Source organism: Vulpes vulpes, chromosome 1 (genome assembly GCF_048418805.1).
Source record: "Vulpes vulpes isolate BD-2025 chromosome 1, VulVul3, whole genome shotgun sequence".
Lineage (NCBI taxonomy): Eukaryota > Metazoa > Chordata > Mammalia > Carnivora > Canidae > Vulpes > Vulpes vulpes.
This window is the reverse complement of record NC_132780.1, coordinates 143,338,226-143,358,977: the sequence shown is the minus strand read 5'-3', so window position 1 is coordinate 143,358,977 and position 20,752 is coordinate 143,338,226. Positions and strand designations below refer to the sequence as shown.

General features: G+C 41.1%; 1 protein-coding gene across 4 annotated transcripts in view; it reads left to right on the top strand.

Moving 5' to 3' along the window:
* Positions 1-20,752, top strand: part of RCAN2 (regulator of calcineurin 2) — a 261,047-nt gene that overhangs the window by 165,928 nt on the left and 74,367 nt on the right. The window lies entirely within an intron of this gene.

Here is a 20,752-nt window from a genome sequence, read left to right as displayed (position 1 = left end):
TTCTTATTTTAATAGTTCACACAGAGAGGACAGTTACTCATTGTGTAATGGGAGGAAGCAAAGGGGAATTACACTGCATAATCATTTTCTGCCCTCACCTTCGTCTTTACTTAAAGGAAGATCCTGAATTCTGCATTGTTGCGTGTGTAGGTGACACCCTGGGGCTTCCCAGGTGGGGATTTTATGTTCACTAGCATAGCACTTGGCTCTGTCATTCAGGACTGCGGTTTTGAACACTCTCTTGACACGGATTCAAGAATCCGATTTGTTGTTCCTGCATATTTCAAATGTGTGGCTCCGTGTTTAGCAGTTCTTCTAGTGCTGTGCAAGTGTCTACCACCTGTCATATTGAGGCTCAGAAAATTAGAATATAATGCTTTGGCGCTGCTTATGCTTATGTCTGGGATGGAAACATGCATGCAGAGACTCTCCATGCTGCCAGTCAGACCTGTCAAAGCCCCTCCAGTTTAAAACCAACTTAAAGTCCGGTGCGGGTAACTGAATGGAGAGACATCTTCCAGCAGCTGCTGGAACAGAATTCCATGTATGTCAAGGCAAACTTCATAGTTCTCCTCTGTCCTTACCAGTTCTCTGTTGATTACATGTGTGCTCTGCAAACGTCATAAGATAATCTGAACTTTTTTTTAGTCTGAGAAACAATAGAGCATTTTGATGAGGGATCTGCAGTTTGCAAGGTATTGTGCTTATTCAGGAAGGAGCTTAAAATATGCTTATATGACGGATGTATCAGTGATAAAGACATACAATATTTCATAAGGAAAGGGAGTGTTTTATGGAATTAAGGGGACACGAGATTCCTACAGCTGGTTGTCCTTGAGCGGCTGGGACCAGGCTTTGTGGAACAAGTGATACTTGAAGATGGGTAGATTTTGATACAGAAGAGAGAAGGCAAGAGGATGGAAAGCATTCCATTTTGCAGTTGAGTGAGTCAATGCACTAGACTGCAGTAGGATCTCTGTGAGGGATTGGAGGGGAGAGAGGAGAGTGAGTCAGGGCCAGATTATAAAGCAGCTCACATCGTTCGTCAGAAATTCATGGAGTTTTCTGGGAGGACTCACACCAGAAAAATGCATTAGATATCTTTACTGCCAGACACCATTGAATCACGATCATTTGCTTCTTTGGGCAAGGTACCTAATCTTTCTTGTGCCTTATTTTCTCACCTGTAATGTAGGTATAACAGTAGTTTCTACCTCATTGGCTTGCTAGGAAGATTAAATAAAATTATACATGTGAAATAATTAAGACAGTGCCTGACACATGGTGTTCAATAACTGTCACTGTCATTTTTTTTAGACATCATCTGAAGGTGATACGTTACTTTTGCCAGTTAACTGGGATTTCTTAACTCCAACTGAGTTTACAATGACAATCCAGGACACAGAACCTGTTTTCCCTCCCAGATCCCCAAAAACACACACACACACACGCACGCACACACACAAACTTAGAAAACATAGCTCTTCCTTTCAGACATTTAATCATTTAGTGTATTGGTGACATTATTAAGCAAAGATCTACTTTGTGCTTACTACAAAGGGGGAAAATGAGCAAACTGAAGCAAGCCAACAAGATATATTAAGAAAAATCACATGTTCCTTGTTTAAAAATGAGCATTGCTTGTTGTCAAGAAGAGACGTTCAAATGTAAAAATTCTGGCATCAGTGTTTCTACAAAGGTAAATTTCGTTAATTACCAATCTCCCATACATGGTGGAGAAGGAGTTCCTTTCTTCAAAGTCTTCAAAGTCTGTGTTAGAGAAAAGGGAGGCACCTGGGGTGAGGTTTGTCTCACCTGCATACATCCAGCTTGCTTGACCTCAAGCTTTTTTACATTTTACAGACTCTCCCTTTATACATATAGTGCGCTTGGGAAACCACACCAGGTTATACAACCAGCAGGCACTCTTCACAGATGCAGTGGTTTCTCTGAAAGGAGTGGAGACTTATGGAAATCTAATATTTTATTGCGACTTAGAAAACCTTATCGTCAACGGAGGATCTCAGCTGGTTGCATTGAGCCGTTTGGGCTCCCATTTCCTAAATTTCATCAACACTGCCAGAAGAGTAACCCCCAAAAAGAAGGAAATCAGGCAAATAGATTTCTTCCATATTTGTCTTTCTCCAGAAACTCTATCGGTGGTGGTATGAACTTAGCTGTCTGTTTCGTGGCATAAGGATGCTCAGAAAGATGAAGAAATTTGAAGCTCTCTCAACAGAAAGAAAATGATACGATGAAATGTAGATTGTGTGAAAGTGTGTAGGGTTGGTTTTGTGCAGTGTTCTCATATTTCTGAAAATAGTCTTCCTCCTCCACAAGGAGCCAAATCCTTGGAAAAATGAATGGGCTCCAAATATGGGTAATGAAATTTCTATTTCACTTCAGTCCAGTGGTTCTTAAACCTGATTGTGTATTGGGATCCCCTGGAAAGCTTTTAAAAATATTGACAATGCCCAGGCCCCAAGCCCATAACTTCCCTGATCTGAATGGAGCACAGGCACAGATTATCATAAAAAGTCAGTATCTTGTCTCTTCTAGGCACAGATAGGTCCAGGTGGGGTCAGTCATGAATTACCTAGAGTACCCTCTGCTTAAACACTTTTATCCATATCCCCCAAATGAAGCAGTGTCTCTAAACTATCAGGAATGTTGAGACTCACCCAACACTTTGACCACTTCACCACACCTGCAGTTCTTCTACCTGGTTCCAAGGCAATGGTAAACACTCTTCTCCACCGCTGACCACCATGGGTGCCTTCTCAGAGCTGCAGAGGTAGCCTGCAGAGGAATACTTCCCCTCCCCTTGGGGACATCAAAGCCTGGGACTATCCCTTCTCTGCAATGGAAGCTTCCCCTACAGAAAAGAGGTGGATGCCTCCTCTCTAAGCTAGAGGGCTTCTGATTCATATTCCATGAATCCAGTCTATTCTCCATGGGCATTCATATGGGGGGTCGGGGGGATAGAGAGCTCACCGAGGTCTTTTCTATTCATTAGGAAATAGGCAGAAGACATGGGCAGGCCTTATTAGAACAAAAGTTTCAAAGACTCTTGGAGCTAGAGATTTGTTCATTCTTTCAAAAACATGTGTGTCATGCACTTAACTACTTGCCAAGCAATGCTTTAGGCACTGGGAGTTAGACAAGACAGACATCCCTGCCCTCACAGAGTGTATAGTCTAACAGGGGAGGTAGACAGTCAACTAGGAAACAAACAAATGTGTTCTGTAATTTCAAGTAGTGATAATGACTATGAAGAAAAATGAAGCAGCAAGGGAGTAAATTGTTGGAGGAGGGGTTGCTTCGAGGGTCCTTTCTGCTCTAATTTCCTGAATTTTACCAAAGCTGCTAGAGCAACAGTACCAAAAAGAGGAGGAAATCAGGCAAATAGAGTCCTGCCATATTTGTCTTTCTCCAGAAATTCCATTGACCACTTCTGAATGAATGGCCAGTGGAACCATTTTTGGGAGGTGACGGTTTATTAAATGCCATTTTTCCAATGTCATTCAGAGATCTAAATGAAGTGAGAGAGCCATGTATAGATCTGAGGGCAAACATTCCAGTAGAGGGGATAGTAGATGCGGAGAGAGCCATCTTATTTGAAGTTCTTCTGTTTTACTCAGCCCTTCATTTAATCTATTTCAGCCATTCATTCACAGAGGGAACTACTGAGGCTATTACTATCCTATGCCATTATGTAGATTTTTGAAAAGATGCTTTCTAGAAACTGTACTTAAACTGATTTCATCATGCTACATTTTAAGCGTGTTGATTCTCTGGGATGAGGAAGTAATAAAGCAAAATCTATTCTCAGCATAATAATTCTTCCTATGCTTGGAATCTTAGGGTTACTATAGGACTTCCCCTTGCCCCCTGTTTCTGAAAAAAAAAAAAAAAACCTTTTTTAAAAGATTTTATTTATTTATTCATGAGAGACACAGAGAGAAAGAGAGGCAGAGACCCAGGCAGAGGGAGAAGCAGGCTCCACGCAGGGAGCCCGATGTGGGACTTGATCCTGGGTCTCCAGGACCATGCCCCGGGCTGAAGGCAGGCGCTAAACCACTGGGTCACCCAGGCTGCCCAGGCCAGGACCCTTTAAGGTAACCATAATTCCTGTTTCCTCTTCTCTGTTTTTGGAAATTCCCCAGTATCCAATCCATGTAACCTTGGGCAAGTCTCTTAACTTTTCTGAACACACGATAATCATGCTGAGAAAAATGCTCAATGCTTTGTATTTTGTTTTCCTTTTCACATAATAGTATGAGGTGACTGATTCATGGTCTGTATCATGCTTTTGTGTGAGTTATGCAAGAAACCAGCACATCGAGGCCATTTAATACAATGAAATCTCTTTGTCATTTTGAACCACTGAAGATTTCAAATTACCTGTTTTGTTTGGTGGGAGTCGTAGGAGTAGAAGGATGGAGCAGAGCTGGTATGATACACTTTGTACTCTACTTTGAGGAAAGACAAATGACACAATTGAATATGTGGGTAATGGGTATTGCAGACTGATTTGGAAGAAACACTGTGGGTCATTTGTCAGGAGAACTAGTCAAGCCTCATTCTTATTTCTCATGCTTCTTGAGAACGCAGTGCTGGGTAGAGGGTTTGACTATAACCATGACCTTATGGCACTGCAGAGCTCTACAGGTCTTTCAGAGTCTTCAGAAACCATTGGGCTCACTCAGTAACTTAGATGACTCTGAGTTGTACATGATTTAATTTCAAAACTTGAAACCTTCTAAAGTATTCATAGTAATGTAGAATAACCAAAATGTTTACAGAAACTCTCATACTGTCTTTGATGGCTTTAATATTAAACAACATTGGTTTCATATATCTGTCCATTTTTAGCTTCTGAAAACCAAAAGGAAGTGTATCAGAGGGTGGGGTGGCATATTCATACATCTTCTCCCTTTAGCAAAATAAAAACATGCTTTCTCTCAGGGCACCTGGGTGGCTCAATCAGTTAAGCATCCACCTTCAGCTCAGGTCATGATCCCAGGGTCCTGGGATCGAACCCCACATCTGGCTGCCTGCTCACAGAGAGCCTGCTTCTCCCTCTCCCTCTGCCCGTCTGTTTCCCACACCCTGTTGTGCTCTCTCTCTCTCTCTCTCAAATATATAAAATCTTAAACAAACAAACAAAAAAACCCTTACTCTTTCTCTGATAATAAAATGAACTGGAACTGAGGCCACTTTTGAAAATGAATTAATGCAAAACTGAACATTAGAAATCAACCCTTAGGGGATCCCTGGGTGGCGCAGCGGTTTGGCGCCTGCCTTTGGCCCAGGGCGCGATCCTGGAGACCCGGGATCGAATCCCACATCAGGCTCCCGGTGCATGGAGCCTGCTTCTCCCTCTGCCTATTTCTCTGCCTCTCTCTCTCTCTCTGTGACTATCATAAATAAATAAATAAATAAAAATTTAGAAATCAACCTTTAAAATACTTTAAGAAACTTAATTTCTTAAAGGGGCCATATGGAATATTTTTTGAAGAAAGTAACAAACATTTCAGAAAGTGGGAAGAAGTGATTTTATGCAAGTGACAGATGCTCCTGAGAGGGTTAACAGACACATTTCTCAGCCACCTGTCATGTTAGGGGAAGACAAAGTACAGTATCCAGCTAATGACATTGTCAAGCAGGGAAGTCAACTAAAATCTTACTTATCTGTTTAAGGAGTCTTTTAACTGTTGGAAAGTAACTGAGACAGTGACAGTTTCTACCTCTAACCTAAGTGTCAGACTTAAGGAGAAACAGCAAGGATGATACAACATCTTTGGTAGCATCATTCTCCTAAAGCAATAGATTGAAATGTAAAACTCAAAGAGTACCATTTGCATCTGATTCTATTCAAATACAGCTATCAATAATTTATAATTTCCTGTTTTAGTACTTCTGATGAAGCTTAGAATTGATAAGGAAAAAATGATATCTGAAACATTTGTTATCACTTGATCTATTGAGGTTGTAAGCTTAATAGGCATCGTGACTTTGTGGTGCTCCACTTTCCGGGGAGGTCATAAACTCTCCAGCACACACCTGGTCTAGAATTTCTTTATGTGAAGAAAATGTGTCCCTGCCCAGCTGTAAATCTAAGCTTATTCCAAATACAGCTTAAAATGTCATTTAACAAGGATTTTTTAAAGATTTTATTTATTTGAGAAGGAGAGAGAGAGCTCAAGCAGGGGGAGGGGCAGAGGAAAAGGGAGATGAAGAAACAGACACCTGCTGAGCAGGGAGCACAACATGGGGCTCAATTCCAGGACCCTGAGACCACGACCTAAGCAGAAGGCAGACTTAACTGATTGAGCCACCCAGGCATCCCCATAATGAAGATTTCAAGCAGGTAAGTTATGTCCTCCCTACTCTATCCAGAATGGAGAATTTAGCAGCAGTTGAGAATAAAATATCTACCAACTTAGATCTTCCCTAGAAAATATTCACTATATGCGCTTTCATGTTACTCTGTTGAGTAAATGTATCTAGGTGGAAAATGCACACACACACACAACAATGTATTGTGTATCTATATATAAAAATATATATTTCTTTCTTTTTTTCCCCCTTCCATGAACATTGAATGTTCCTTCTGTGCTAATGCAGCGTATCTAACTAGCTCTTAAACTTGCCAAAGGATTAAGAGTCCAGAGAAGTTTCCTGGGTAAAAAAGTTGAGCAGAACACTAAACAATTCCTGCAGTCAGAGGAAACACTAAGGAACCCATGGCCTCTTCTCTTACTATTCTAGACCAAAGGGATGTGTGCATCCTTCCAGTCTTATAGCCCAGTTACTCTCCTCAGAATCCAATAGGCCAGCACTGAACTGTGAACATTTTTGTTACAGATTTTCAAAAAGATCTTGACCAGCTTCCAGAAAGATGATGTTAGCATATTTACCCTTCTCTGTTGGACTATGGACCAGCTTTCATCCCTGAAAATAACACCTTCCTTAATATTCTACTTGTCTCAGCAATAGGGTAGTTTGCTCCTTAGTTGTAAGAATTTTTTCCCCATCTCTGCTGGTTCTAAAGGAATAATGAGCAGTGTTCCTGTTGTGTCCCAAAGATTTGATTTGGGGGAGCCATTTAATAAGTTGATCATTAAACATGATGATAAATGTAAACCCCAAGAGATTTTCATCTCCATGGATCAATATCACATGTTATCAAGATAAATAATTTAGAAATTCTAACAACTCTTCCCATGCACTGAGTACTTCTAAGTGCCAGGCACAAGACACACACCCTGTATTCCTTGACATCCCCCAAATAGGCCAACGCATCTATTTTCTTGCCCTATTAGAAACAGGTTCCTGATCAGAGAAAAATTTTGCACAAGATCACACAGCTATTTCTTGGAAGAACTGGGACTCAGACTGTGGTTTGCTTCATTCTTTCCACTACTAAAGTATTCCTAAGGATTAATTAACAACCCATTAATTAATTATTGGGAAAATAATATGTAAGTCTTAGAGGATAACACGTTGACCTCACATGTAATATTTCTTCTAGTATCCAAAAACACTCTTTGGCTTGTATTTCTTATCAGAGGCAGAAGTACTACTTTTATATAAATCAGTAGTTGAGATCATTTTACTTTTCTCAATAAATCTAACATTGTGACAATTCTAGGCATAGCATCTGTTCTGGATTTTATTTTAAAATTTGTTTCAAATAATAATGCCATCTTGTCAGGGAGATAAAAGGAAAGTCTGCTGGAAAACCCAGGGGACTCACCAACAGACTGACAACACCTGGTGTGACAGCTCTTCTGTCCCTTTCCTGGTGTCACCAAACATTTTCCATTGCTGGGAGAGGGGTGATCTGTGAAGAGGGTTGGAGCCGCAGTGGTGAGAGTGTTTAATCACAATAATAATTTTGACTTATTTAACTTGTGGACAGTGCTCTCCTAATTATGCAAAACTCAGCTCTCTCACAGGACATTTCCAAGGTAAATAAGATTATACAATTCATAAGGTGAAGCTGGAATTAGGAGTTTGTTCACAATGTAAAATCTCTTGGGGTGAAGAGATTGTTGTAGCCTGCATCAATAGTACATCTAATAGAATTGATTTCCCTTTCTATGACTTCCCTGTGCCTTTAGGTATTGACTAAGACAATCATCTCAGGCCACCTTTCCTAGAACAGGAAATGTAAGCCATAGGCACACTTAATATAGCAACAATATATTGAGTACTTACTATTTGTCAGGCACTGTGCAAAATGCTTTTATGCATTCATTCATTCATTCATTCATCAAATATGTATTGAGTGCCTTCCTTGTTCAAGGAGACACAGAGATTTGGATGCAAAAGCCTGTGCTCTGTCATGATGCAGTGTCGGCCTTTATTCCACTGCATTTCATTTTTCCCAAAAAGGACCACGCTGTTTCAACCTCTAAAGAAGTCTCCTTTGCTGACGTAGGGCAAGTGAGAAGGAAGCAAGCCTGGCCTCCAAGTCAGACACCCTAGTTAGAATTCTCTATTTGGCTACTTGGACACTTACTGATTGTGTAACCTTAAACAAGGAGACTTACTTCTTTGCCTCAAGGTTCCTCAACTACGAAAAGAAAATACTTGTACCTACCTCATAGGTTGGTGGTGAGGAGTACATGCATTTCAGTATACAAAAAACTTAACACAGGGACTAGCAGACAGAACAGGCACAAGTTAGCCCTCATCACCACCACCATCATCATTTTCAGTATCAGTAGACTTCTTATTTAGTTTTTGCGTTATCTTGCCAGGGCACTTTACCTTCCCTGCCCCTATTATATCAGACTCTTCCCCTACAGTTTTCAACTCAACTTTGCACTGGGGCAGCAGTGCCCTTCCTTAGTGATATTCTGAGGTCACAGAACTGGAGTGGAAAGCCAGTGGCTCAGCAAAAGAGTGAAGAACCACAGACGCAGGCAGGCAACAGTGATGCTGCAGTTCTCGGGCTCTGTGTCTTCGCTGCTTTATGACTTTTCTTGTCTTTTCCAGATGTCCCTAGGTAAATGCCCCCTTGAGAGCAGGAGGCAGCAGGAAATGAGGTGTCTGGACAAACAAGAAGTATCCTCACTCTGCAGCCACTCGGGGGTGAGGGGGAATGAAGCCACGCGGAAGTTGCCAATGTGACTGAGTTAATGGAAAGGGATGCCATCTGGAAACCCCCACCCCACCTTGGCCAAAATTCAGTGGTTCCCATCATGCAGAATAAAGCCCAAGTCCTTGCTGTGGTCCTCAGTGTTGACCGGACCTTGCCCCTACTGCCTTGTCCATCTCATCTCTGTATTTCTTCCTCTCTTTGGACTCTAGCTACTTTGCTTCCTGCACATGCCAAGCATCCCCTCTAGCTTGTGTTTGCTGTGCCTGCTACTCTGAATGCTCTTCCTCCTGGGAGTCCACCTGGCTTGCTCCTCTTTTATGGAGTGATTCCTTGATTACCCAGTCTAAAATAACAACCTGCTGGTCACTCCCCACTTCTCGCCCTGCCTTGCTTTCTGTCACAGCACAACCACAAGGTGACATATTGTGAGTTTCTTTATTGGGTCATTGTCTATATCCATCCTCTCCCACCAAATGCAAGCTTCATGAGGGCAGGGGCTTTTCCCTTTGTCCACTGCTCTGTTCCTGGAGACTGCCTTGCGGTAACAATGAGAAAATGTGTATTAACGAAGGAATGATAGGCTCCAATTCTCAGTATCCTTGAACATGCAGTTAGACCACCTTCTTTGAAAAGGAAGGGAAGGTCTAGGTTTCCAGACAAAAGGCCAGATGTAATAAGCAGTCAAAGAGAGGTATATATGGCAGGACGCCAAGGTTTAAGGCAAGATGCCCATTAAAGTAAAGAGAGGTTAAACACAGAACCTATTTCTTCAAAATAGATTTAAATACCTTTCTCTGAGCAGGAATTTTAAATGGACTTATAGACTATTTTCTCCACAGTAATGCTAAACTATAATTGCAATACTTTCAATATTGACCTTCACTTCTCATTTCTATTTTAAAACTGCGGAGATAGGTGGAAATTAGATTAATTACCCAAGCTGAGCTCAATTCCTCTTTTGCTTAATAGGCTTCTTGCCCTAAAAACTCTGTATCCTGCCATGTGCACCTACCTCTGACTGCTCATTAACTTGTTCCATAAAACTAGTAAACAATTCTGTGATACTTAAAAAAAAACCAACAATAAACAAGAACTGAACTAAAAGTGCTACTATTCATTGCCTGAATAAAGAAGCAGTAGATCTGAATTATTAATGAGCAGGTTAGTGGATGGTCTATTTTATATTCTCACATTGTGAGGAAGTGCTCTGTAGTTTATAATGCTCAGCAAAATAATATTCTATATTTAAATAACACTTACCCTATTATTAACAACAATCAGATTTACATAAGCCTCAGAGGACTGAACCCTCTTTCATTGAATGCTTGTTCTTGCCAACCCTTTGATGCAAGTGGGAAGTATTCTCTCAATGAGGAATTCAGGTTAGAAGTGTTCCCCCAAATTATGTCCCCAATCAATAGTGACTTTAAGTTTGCTTATTTTTATTTCACATTCTCATTGCATAGTCCTTGGAGGTGGAACCAAAAAGCAACTTCATATAATGGTCTAGTGGAAAGCAACTTGGTCTTTGGCAGCAAAAAGACCAGGATGCATGCTACGTCTTATTTATGGATTTTCTTATTTATGTAAAAAACAAGATACAGATTTGGGTTAAGGCTATTGGGATATAAGTGATCAATACATTATTATTGATGCCTGTGAGGCATCTCAACCATTCCTCCCACATTTATCAAGCATGATGGGGCACTGTAGTAAGCACTATCCCATACTTGGGAATTTAGGAATGGAGACATGCCCCTTCAAGAAGTTCACAGGTTGATGGAGGAGTGGTGGTGGTATATAGATACATAGAGTTTAGGAAGCACTACAGTTTGGGTAAGCCTAGTATGCTTTGGCATCTATGAGAATAGATTGGTGGTCTGGGATGATGATAAACTCAAGGAGATAACTCTTGAATTACAGCTTTACAGGCTAAGTAGGTGTTCAATAGATGAAGGAAAGATGGAAGTAGGAGGGGGTTCCTTTGAGGGTGGAAGGGGCCTGCATCACAGCAGAAATGCCAGGGAGATTGGTGATGCTATGAAGTAGTGCCTGAGTGGCTGCTGGATTGTACAGAGACCGGTAGCCCACATTATGAAGGTGTTGGATCTTATGCTCAAGTCCATTTGGATTGGGCCGTGGAAAGCATTCTAAGCAGAGGAGTGACTCATCTGCCTGTCTGGCAGAAAGTCTTCTCTGCTTGTCGTGTGACTGTGGCCCTACCAAGGTTGATGCTGCAGAACCATCAAAGAGGAAGGGGGCGGCCACATCCCAGACAAACAGGAAGAGGGCCTACAGACTCAGTGCAGAGCCCCAGGATCTCCAAATTACTGTGATAATTGTCTTTGCTTAGCCCTCTGTCTTTTCCTTTTCAGGAGGAAAGAAATCAAAATAGGCAACCGTCTGGAGGATGTCATCAGGTTGCCATTCAACAAGGTTGTTCTTGGGGGAAGGAGGGTATATATGTTAGCACTACACTTAGGGTATTCAGGAAGTACATTTGCTTCAGCAGGCATGCACTGATTATCTTCTAGAGCCAGGAATCTAAAATCAGGAATCCAAACGCTAGTCCCTGCCCTGGGGAATCACTTAGTCTGCAAAGGAATTATAGTCACAGGCAGATGTCCTTTATCCAGAAAGTCTTCCCTAATGCCTCTTCAAATTTTTAACATAGAAATCCAGTGATGTTAAATGCAGGGCCTAGAATCTTCTGCATCCCCCCCCCCACACACACACATGCTGAAAGCAAATAAACATGAGGAACAAACAAAAAACAGCTTAATATTATATTATTGCTAAAATATGTTCACAAAGGCCAAAATTCCCTTCATAAATGTGGCATGCATGAAACAAAGAGAAAGAAACATTTGATGCCATGTCCTTGTAGTTAACTGTTGCCATTATGCTGGCTGTCTTGCCTCAGTACAATAGTCAACATATAATAGCTGCTAAATAAAAGATGGGGCACTGAATAAATGGTGTCTGAGTTTGTGGCTGGTCTTGTTTTAGGCAGCAGGATGGAAGAAGGGGGAGTGAGGGGACCCTCTCTGCCTGTCAGGGAAGGCTCCAAAAGCTGCATTCATCCACATCATTATCTCCCAGCTTCAGCTGGAAAATAGGGGCACATGGGCACAAGTGGATGCAAGAGAGACTGAGAATGTTCCTGGTGGCCCTGTGACCAACTAATAATCAGGATTATTACAGAAGGAGAGGAGGGTGGATATGGAGTGAGGAGTGTCAATTTCTAGTACAGGTGACAATACACCCTTTAAATAAATTACTTGAGAACTTACATTCCAGAATTCACATATGATTGAATGATAACACAGAAAGAGTTAATGAATCCTCAAACCACACAGTCTTAGGAGAAATTTGTCCAGTTTCATGAAACAGGTAAGCTTGGATCTGGAGTTTAAAAAAGCATGGCTCATACTAGACACTCTCCAATGTACCTGCTTCCCTTTAGAGCAGCTGGGGAAATTAGAAGCCAGTAGACAGACTCATCAGTCCCATCTCAATGCCGCGCATTTGTCCATGCTGACTGAGTTTTGTGCACACTTACCCTACTTTATGTACTGCTGCTATCTACTTGGGTAGTTCTGTCTTTTTGCAGAGAGATCTTTATTAACAGATGTCAACTGGTCTCTAATCAGATCCAGAGTATCTTTCAGATCCTTTGAAGTCATTGGATAGGGCTAGCATTATGTTGAAAAAGCCAGCAAGTCTCTGCCCCATGGCTACTGAGGTGTCTTCAGCCTTCTTCTGCCCTTCAGAGATGCAACAAAGCCCATGATACACCAGGAACTGTGCGGAGATGGAAAGAGCTGAACCAGGAGCAAGTAGCTTAATTTCTCTAATAGTCCACTGGAATGAAAGATCCCAAGATAAGCAGTGGGTGGTGTGCAGAGGGAATGGATTTTAGAGCCAGACCAGCCTGGGCTGGAACTATGAACCTAAAAGTTACCAGTTTTGTAATCTTGGGAGGTTTTCTTTATCTCTGAATCACAGTTTTCTCATTTGTAAAGTAGATATAATCATGCTATTCTTCAGGGTGTTATAAATGGAATAAGAATGTACTTAAAACACACAGCCATTCCATAAATGGCTATTATTTTTCTTGCCTTTTTTTTCTCTAAACCTTGATGATGAAAATACTCTAAATTCAACTGAGTCCAATCATGAGACTTAGCTCTGTTAAAGACAGCAGTTTTGCTCTATTGTAGATCACATATTAGCTCCAGTCACAAAATTATATGTCATTTTTCTAAAATCCACACAATTTTCTGAGTAATATTCTTGCATGGGGCATCAACCATTTTAGTGAAAAAATAAAAATCCATCAAGTCTTTCAGGGCTGCAAAAATGGTAAGACAGATAAATTCTCCCATGAGATTGCTAATATTGATGATACCAATTGCTTCCTTTGGTTCAACATTGTGGCAAAAATCGAAAAGTGTTAATAGCAGCTATTTATTTGCCAATACTAAGGTGAGAAAAGCAAACAGCAATTTTGTGTTGGGTCAACTAAGATATTTCTATGGAATAAATATGAGTCTATCTCTATTCTTTTTTATGAATATCAGGAAACAGTTTCTCCACTGAGTGTGTTGGAACAGGACAGTATGTGCCCTCATTCGGTCCTCCTTCTAATTTGTGTTATAGAATAGAAGCTCTAAGCACAAACATTTTATAAAGACTTCCTGGGGTGTACCAGCTCCAGATTCTTTCTTGTACATAGAAGTAAAATAAGCCCAAAAGTACTTTAAGCTCTTGAGTCTGAATGAGTATAATATAAACTCTGAATGTCTCAACTTCCCCTTGAACCTTCTCTTCTGCTTGATCCACCTACATAGTTTTTCCAGGCAATTATTGTCATTACCCAAGCTTGGAGTCTGGAACCTTTCTCACCAGCCCCTTTTATTGACTTAAAATGTAAGCAAAACCAAATCTTTTCAAGTCTTTTTCTACTAAATCCAAGTTCACAAATTGTTTATAAGTACCTAATCTGAATGGAACACCATGTTAATCCTCAAAGGCTAGAAAATTTGTTCCCTCAAAATCATGTAGTCTAGCAGGGCTGACTAGTGTAAGTGCCCAGAAAAAGGTCCACATTTAGTATCATGGGGCTTCCAGGAATCATGGCTCCCTTCAAGTTGGGCAAATGAAGACCAGCTTTATCTAAAAGGTACATCTTTAGATCAAAAGCTGCAACAGAGCCACCTTTGAACCAAATTTATAGGTTGGTTTTATTTGTCCTGTACCATCTGGTTTTACTAAATTTAATTCATTAGTAGCCTTTAAAAATTACATAAATTTTATGTTTAATATCTACATCCTATCTTCTCTTTAAAGATTGGTAGAGGGATCCCTGGGTGGCGCAGCGGTTTGGCGCCTGCCTTTGGCCCAGGGCGCGATCCTGGAGACCCGGGATCGAATCCCACATCAGGCTCCCGGTGCATGGAGCCTGCTTCTCCCTCTGCCTGTGTCTCTGCCTCTCTCTCTCTCTCTCTCTGTGACTATCATAAATAAATAAAAATTTTGAAAAAAAAAAAAAAAAAAAAAAAAAAGATTGGTAGAATTGGCATCCCTGAATCTCTTTTTCCACAGGCTACCATTGACCTCCCAGAATTATGGTGAGAATTAAACAAAATACTTTGGACAGTCTTCAAGAACTATATTGTCATCACCTCCTGACTCTATTTCTAGGCTCAAGTTGAGCTAAGTCTGCTCTTTTCAACAAAGCAAGCATTCTGTAATCCCCACCCCTTTCTATCGTCCCTACTACACACATCCTACTGCAATGTTTGCAGAGTAGGGGAAGATAATGCTGTAGAGGGAGGAGTGAAGATAGGTAATGTTGTGAATGACCTTGAGCAGCAACCAAAGCATTGTAATTAATCCCATTAGCCATAGGAATCATTTGAGTGTTAAGAGCCATAATTGAGGAAGATCACAGGACCCCAGGAGTCCAGCCTAAATAGGAGAAAGGAAAAAAACATGAAGAGGGAGAGGGTAGAGGCAGGGAAATCAGTAAGGGGGCTATTACAATTGTTTAAACACCCATGTCTCCATTTTTTATCCCTCTTTCATAATCATACATGGAAATTGTGTAGAGTGAACTGGAAAGAATGGTGGACTAGAAGTCAGAAAACTGGGCTCAGGTTATAGGTCTGCGCTTGGTAGCAGAATGCATGGGCAAGGCCTGAGCTTTCTCGGTTACCTATGCTCATGTTTGAAATGGCAATGAGGATAATATTAATCCAGGCTTATAGTGAGGATTGAGCAAAACAATATTTGGGGCAGCCTTCATGGACTGCATTATCATCACTCCTGACTTTATATCTACACATTTCTCTTTATCAGCAGATTCACCTCAGTCTCTCATCTATTGATCAGTTTTGACTTTATCCAAATTCTTTCCAAGCTTGGAGCCCTCTAAAGCTTCTCATTATTTTTTGCCTCCTTTGTTGAGGCTTTCAGTCAGGACTTCGGGGTTGGGAGGAACTTGAGAGACAACAAAGGGCTCCCTACCTGATGTAGATATGTCCTCTCCAGTATTCCAGCCTGTCCTTGAACCCCCAACCCCCACTCCACCCATGATGGAGCCCTCCCTCATTCCTTAGTGTGACCGTTTTCATGACTCTTTTTTTTTCTGAACCGTGTGACTTCAACCCTTTGTCCTAGTAGTGGTAGTATGCTCTGTGAGTAAACCAAGCAAGTCTGCTCTTTCTTTGCCAGAAAAAAATGCTTTTGTTCTTTGTGTTTGTTTTTTAAAGAGGCTCCATACCCAATGTGGGACTTGAACTCATGACCCTGAGATCAAGAGTCACATGCTTGACTGACTGAGCCAACCAGGCACCCCTGCTTTTGTTCTTTGAAGACAGTTACTCTGTCATCCTTCACATATCCAGATTTTACTTTCTGGACTAAATTTGAAGTTTTTTCAGCTTATTGTTTATGTGACATGGTTATAAATTTCCCACTCCTATACAGGTCTAGCCTAGCTTACACGATATTTCACACTGTCCACAGCTGTTCTTCCCTTCTCCCACTCAGTCAGGAGTTCTGTGTTTAGTTGATTTGGTCTCATTACACTCTAGACTCTGCCAAAAAGAGGACCCTCCACCCCACCCAATCCAACATTTGCCTTGCCTCTTCCTTAGTTCAGACTTCTCACATTTTGTACTGCAAAGAGGCCAGTTGATCTAAGAGTTTATGTTCTCTGGAATCATTGAGGAAGCCATATTTGGCTGTACTAATAACGTTAGACAGTGATGAGTGTTTGCTATTTGCCAGCCCCTCTACTTTAGTGTGTGTCTATATAGATGAGATGATATCATCTCAGTGAATCTTCACACTCCCATGGAAAGTAAGTACTATTATTGCCATTTCTCTTTCACAGCAGGGAGAGTAAGGCTTCTGGAGATATAAGGAATTGTCCTGGTCAGCCAACTCAAAAATGGCAGAGCTAAGATCCCAACTCTAGCTGCCTGACCCAGCCTCTCTGTGCTCCTCAGCACTGCACTGGGGCTCCTCTCCACATCCTTGTTTGATGCCTATTTCTGAATGTCCTTTCATTTGTCTTTTTGTTGGATAATTTCTTTAGTCCTTTCACAGAAAGTGTTATTACTATTATCATTACTCTAATGCATGAAGGCTTCTTTCCTTCCTTCTGTTTCCTTCAGAAAAGCCTCTATTACCATGGGCTGACCACCACCATCTGCAGGATTTCTAATGAAGCATATTAGGGGATGGTCCACAGAGAAGTGGATATTTTTGAACACCAAGCATTGCAGTGCATGCCCTCATCTCTCTTCATCCCTCTTCCTTGCTCTATTTTTATCCATAGCACTTATTTTATGATATATTATATAATGCACCTATTTATCTTATTAGCTGTCTCTTCTAACTATGACATAAGCTCCATGAAGGCAAAAATGTTTGTCTTTTTTATTTATTGCTGCATCCCTACCTTGGCACAGATTAGGAACACAACAAATATATGCTGAATTAATGATACAATAAGAAAACAATTTCATCACCTTTGAACATATACTTTTGAGCTTGAGGTTCATTTTTCTCAACTACCACCATGACCCCCTGCCTTCCTCTCTCTATCCTCACATACACCCTCTAGTTAATATCTATTTAGCCCTGAAACCTCAACTCACCAGGGCTTTGATTTCTGACAGAGCCCTAGCTGATCTTTGAGGCACACACGCTTTCCTCTGTTTCCTTAACACCCTGTGTTTGTCTCTATCATCATATCTGCTGCATTATATTATAGTAGCCCATGCTTATAGATGTCACCTCACTAACCCTAAGCTCTTTGAAGGCAGGGACGCTATCTTTCCTGACTTCTTCATGTTTGTCTCTCTAATACCCAGCACAGTGCCTGGCAAAGAGTTAGTGCTCAATAAATCATTAATTAATGAATTTAAAAATATCACTTTTCGAAATGGAGATTTGGAACCACAAGGGGAGGCATAAAGTAGCTCTGAGTGGGTTTAAAAATAGAAATTGCCATTTGGAGATGGAAGTTCTTTATTCCATCAGAATTTACTGAGCACCTGTTGTATGCCAGGTCCTATTCTACATATAGGGAGATGTCAGCCAACAAAATGACTACCACGGAACATTCTAGCAGGAAAAGAGAGATGATAAGGAAGATAATAAATAAGTTGCATAGTATGCTAGAAGTGATTTGTGCTGGAGAGAAAAAGTAAAAGCAGTTTCGGAGCGGAGGATACTATGAGTTGGAGCAGGAGGTGGAATTTTTAACAGGGTGACAAGGATACCCCATTGACAAGATGGCATTTGAACAAAGGCTTCAGAACCCTTCCAGAAACATTTGCTGAGTTACTGCAATGAGCAAGATGCTGTGTGGAAGTCTGCGAATTCCAAAATAGAGCTCTCATACTAGTAAGAAGACTGTCAAGTAAACTAGAGTATGATAAATGTGAGGGCAAATGAAATAAAATAGGAATGGCAGTAGGTTGTGCAAACAGAGAGAACTGACTTTCAGAAGCTATGTAAATGTCACCACCACCATCCTCATCTCTCTTTAACTCTCCACCGCTCTTTTCTACATTGTCTCATAGCCTTTAAAATCGCCCACAGTGTGAGGATGGTAATTCCAGAACATGCACATTTATCTGGAAGAGTTACAAAGTGCAGTTTTCTGGGATTGTAGGAGCCTTAAGGGTAAAGGCGTTGACCACTGGTCTGAAAATGTCAGTGTGCCTTCTCCATTTGCTGATGCACAGCATCACTTTTGCCCTGGGACTCCTGTGGGAGAAGTATACTGAGCAGGCCAGGGAGAAAGTGATTTCAGTTGAACCATCTGTTGACAACTCTTGTTGTTTGGCTCTTTAGACATGAAACAACCCAATCTGGGAGCCACACAGCCCCTTAAGATGTCACACTGTTATTGACATACTGCTTCTTCTCACTGCGTTCCTTTACATCAGGTGGCATTTTGCACATCGCAGCCCCACTCTGTAGCACACTGGCTCTATCCTCAGCACACTTTCATTACTGCCTTAGCAGTACCTATGAAGGCTCCCTCTTGACTACCTCAGCAACGTGTTGTGAGCACCTTAGCTTACCAGGAGTAGTGCCAGGCATACAAGATGGCCATCATGACCAAAAAGGCCTCCAGTTGAGAATAGGACTCTGCACTGGTTATGGGAGCCAATGACAAGTTCACATTTCCTAGACAGCTTCTTACTACATTTCTCACATACTGGATTTGTTTAACTGGGTTCAATGCCTTGATTAGCTCATAAACCAACATAAATTTTGATTCTGGTCTTGGACCCTCTCCAACAGCTGTATACAGAGAAATATTTTCAGCTCTGTGGCTAACATGTTGATTCTTGAATAAATTATCCTTGTAGCGATGTACGTAGCTGATTGGTTGGATTTTATTCATAATGATATCTTCACTATAAATGGTATGAGTCCTCCTTTGAAGCTTTAAAAGTGTGAAATTGATCTGCCTTTGAAATCTAACGAAGTCACATGTATCAAGCAGAAATGTTACTGAGTGCCCCCTTCGCCTGGGTACCAAGAAAGTAGATCCTGAGATAAAAGCTAGAATGCAAGCATTTTACTGGTGAGTGAGAGCTCAGGGCTAGGGATGCAGGCCACAGAGTGGGAAGCAAAGAAGGAAGTGAAGCCACTGCAAAGAATACAAGGAGTGGAGTAGGTCCCTTCTATGGTGACTAGTTGCTGGATTCCATGGAAAGCCTGAGAAGCTGTATGAAATATGGTATAGAATTTTCTGTCCAAGGAAAGGAACAGGGAATCATTTACTCATTGGCTCCCAGCCACCATGGGCCCAAATTTCTCCTCACATATTGTAACTCCTCCGCCCTTCAGGGTTGTGCATGCATGAATACCAATTATGTTCTTGGGGTACCTGCCTCTGAATCAGTAGAGAAACCTGGGATGGAAAGTAACAGGCACTGAAGTGGAACAAGACCGTCAGGTTGCAACTGCATGAAGCTGATCAGAACCTACACAGAACTAGTTACTGCAGCAGTGGCTAGAGTACAACACAGGTGGAGCCAAGGGAATATGAAGTGATGCCCTCGAAATACCCAGTACAAACACTGGAGACTTGTGACTCTATTTATTATAGTCCACCTTGTCCTAAGAAAGGCAGAAGGTTGTTTGCACACCTACCATTTGTGCAGCACTCTGCTGACACTCTGTACTAAACCTGGTCAGAAAATTATAGCAACTGCTGAGTGAGGTGTTGACTACTGTCTTATCAAAAGCATGGGGGTGAGTATCAGTGCAAGGCTCAATATAGGTCAGATTTGTGTTAGTTGCTACTGTTATTGTCTCTCAAGAAAAAAGTCTCCCCACCAAATCCAGTTATTTGTTTTTTATTTCTCCCTTCCACCTGCATTCCACCAAAGCATACCATACTTCTCCACCTGCTTGAGCACACCTGTGCCCCTTCCCTGCTGACCTCCCAATATCTTTCCTCTCTTCTGCCTAAAAAAGTTTAATTGTCAGAGTTTTCCAAACCTGTCAAATACACACAACTTCAAATATTTTCTGAGCTTCCTGAGCTTAAAGAAGCAAGATTTAAAGATTTATGATAGGTAAAGATTTCTTAAACAAGACACAAAGAAGCGCTAACATAATAAAAAAGATGGATAACTTGGCCTTTATTAAAAATTAAGAACTTGTACTCATCGAAATGTACCACTCAGAATAAAAAGGTAAGCCACAGACTGAGAGAGAGATATTCACGATACATATATCTGACAAAGGATTCATTTCCAGGATATATAAAGAAATCCTAAACATCACAAAGAAGAAGACAAATAATCCAGGTAAAAATCACCAAAGTACTTGAACAGACATTTCAAAAAAGATGATATCCAAATGGCCAAAACTGTTATTCATCAGGTAAATGCAAATTAAAACCATAATGAGATAACATTACACAGCCAACAGAGTGGTAAAAGCAAAAAGACAGTCAATGCCAAGGGTTGTCAAGACTGTGGAAGAACTGGGATCTCTCATTTATTGCTGGTAGGCGGGAAAATTATTACACTTTGGACAACTGCAATGTCTTCTAGAACTAAATATATATCTACACTTATCTAGTAATTCTAT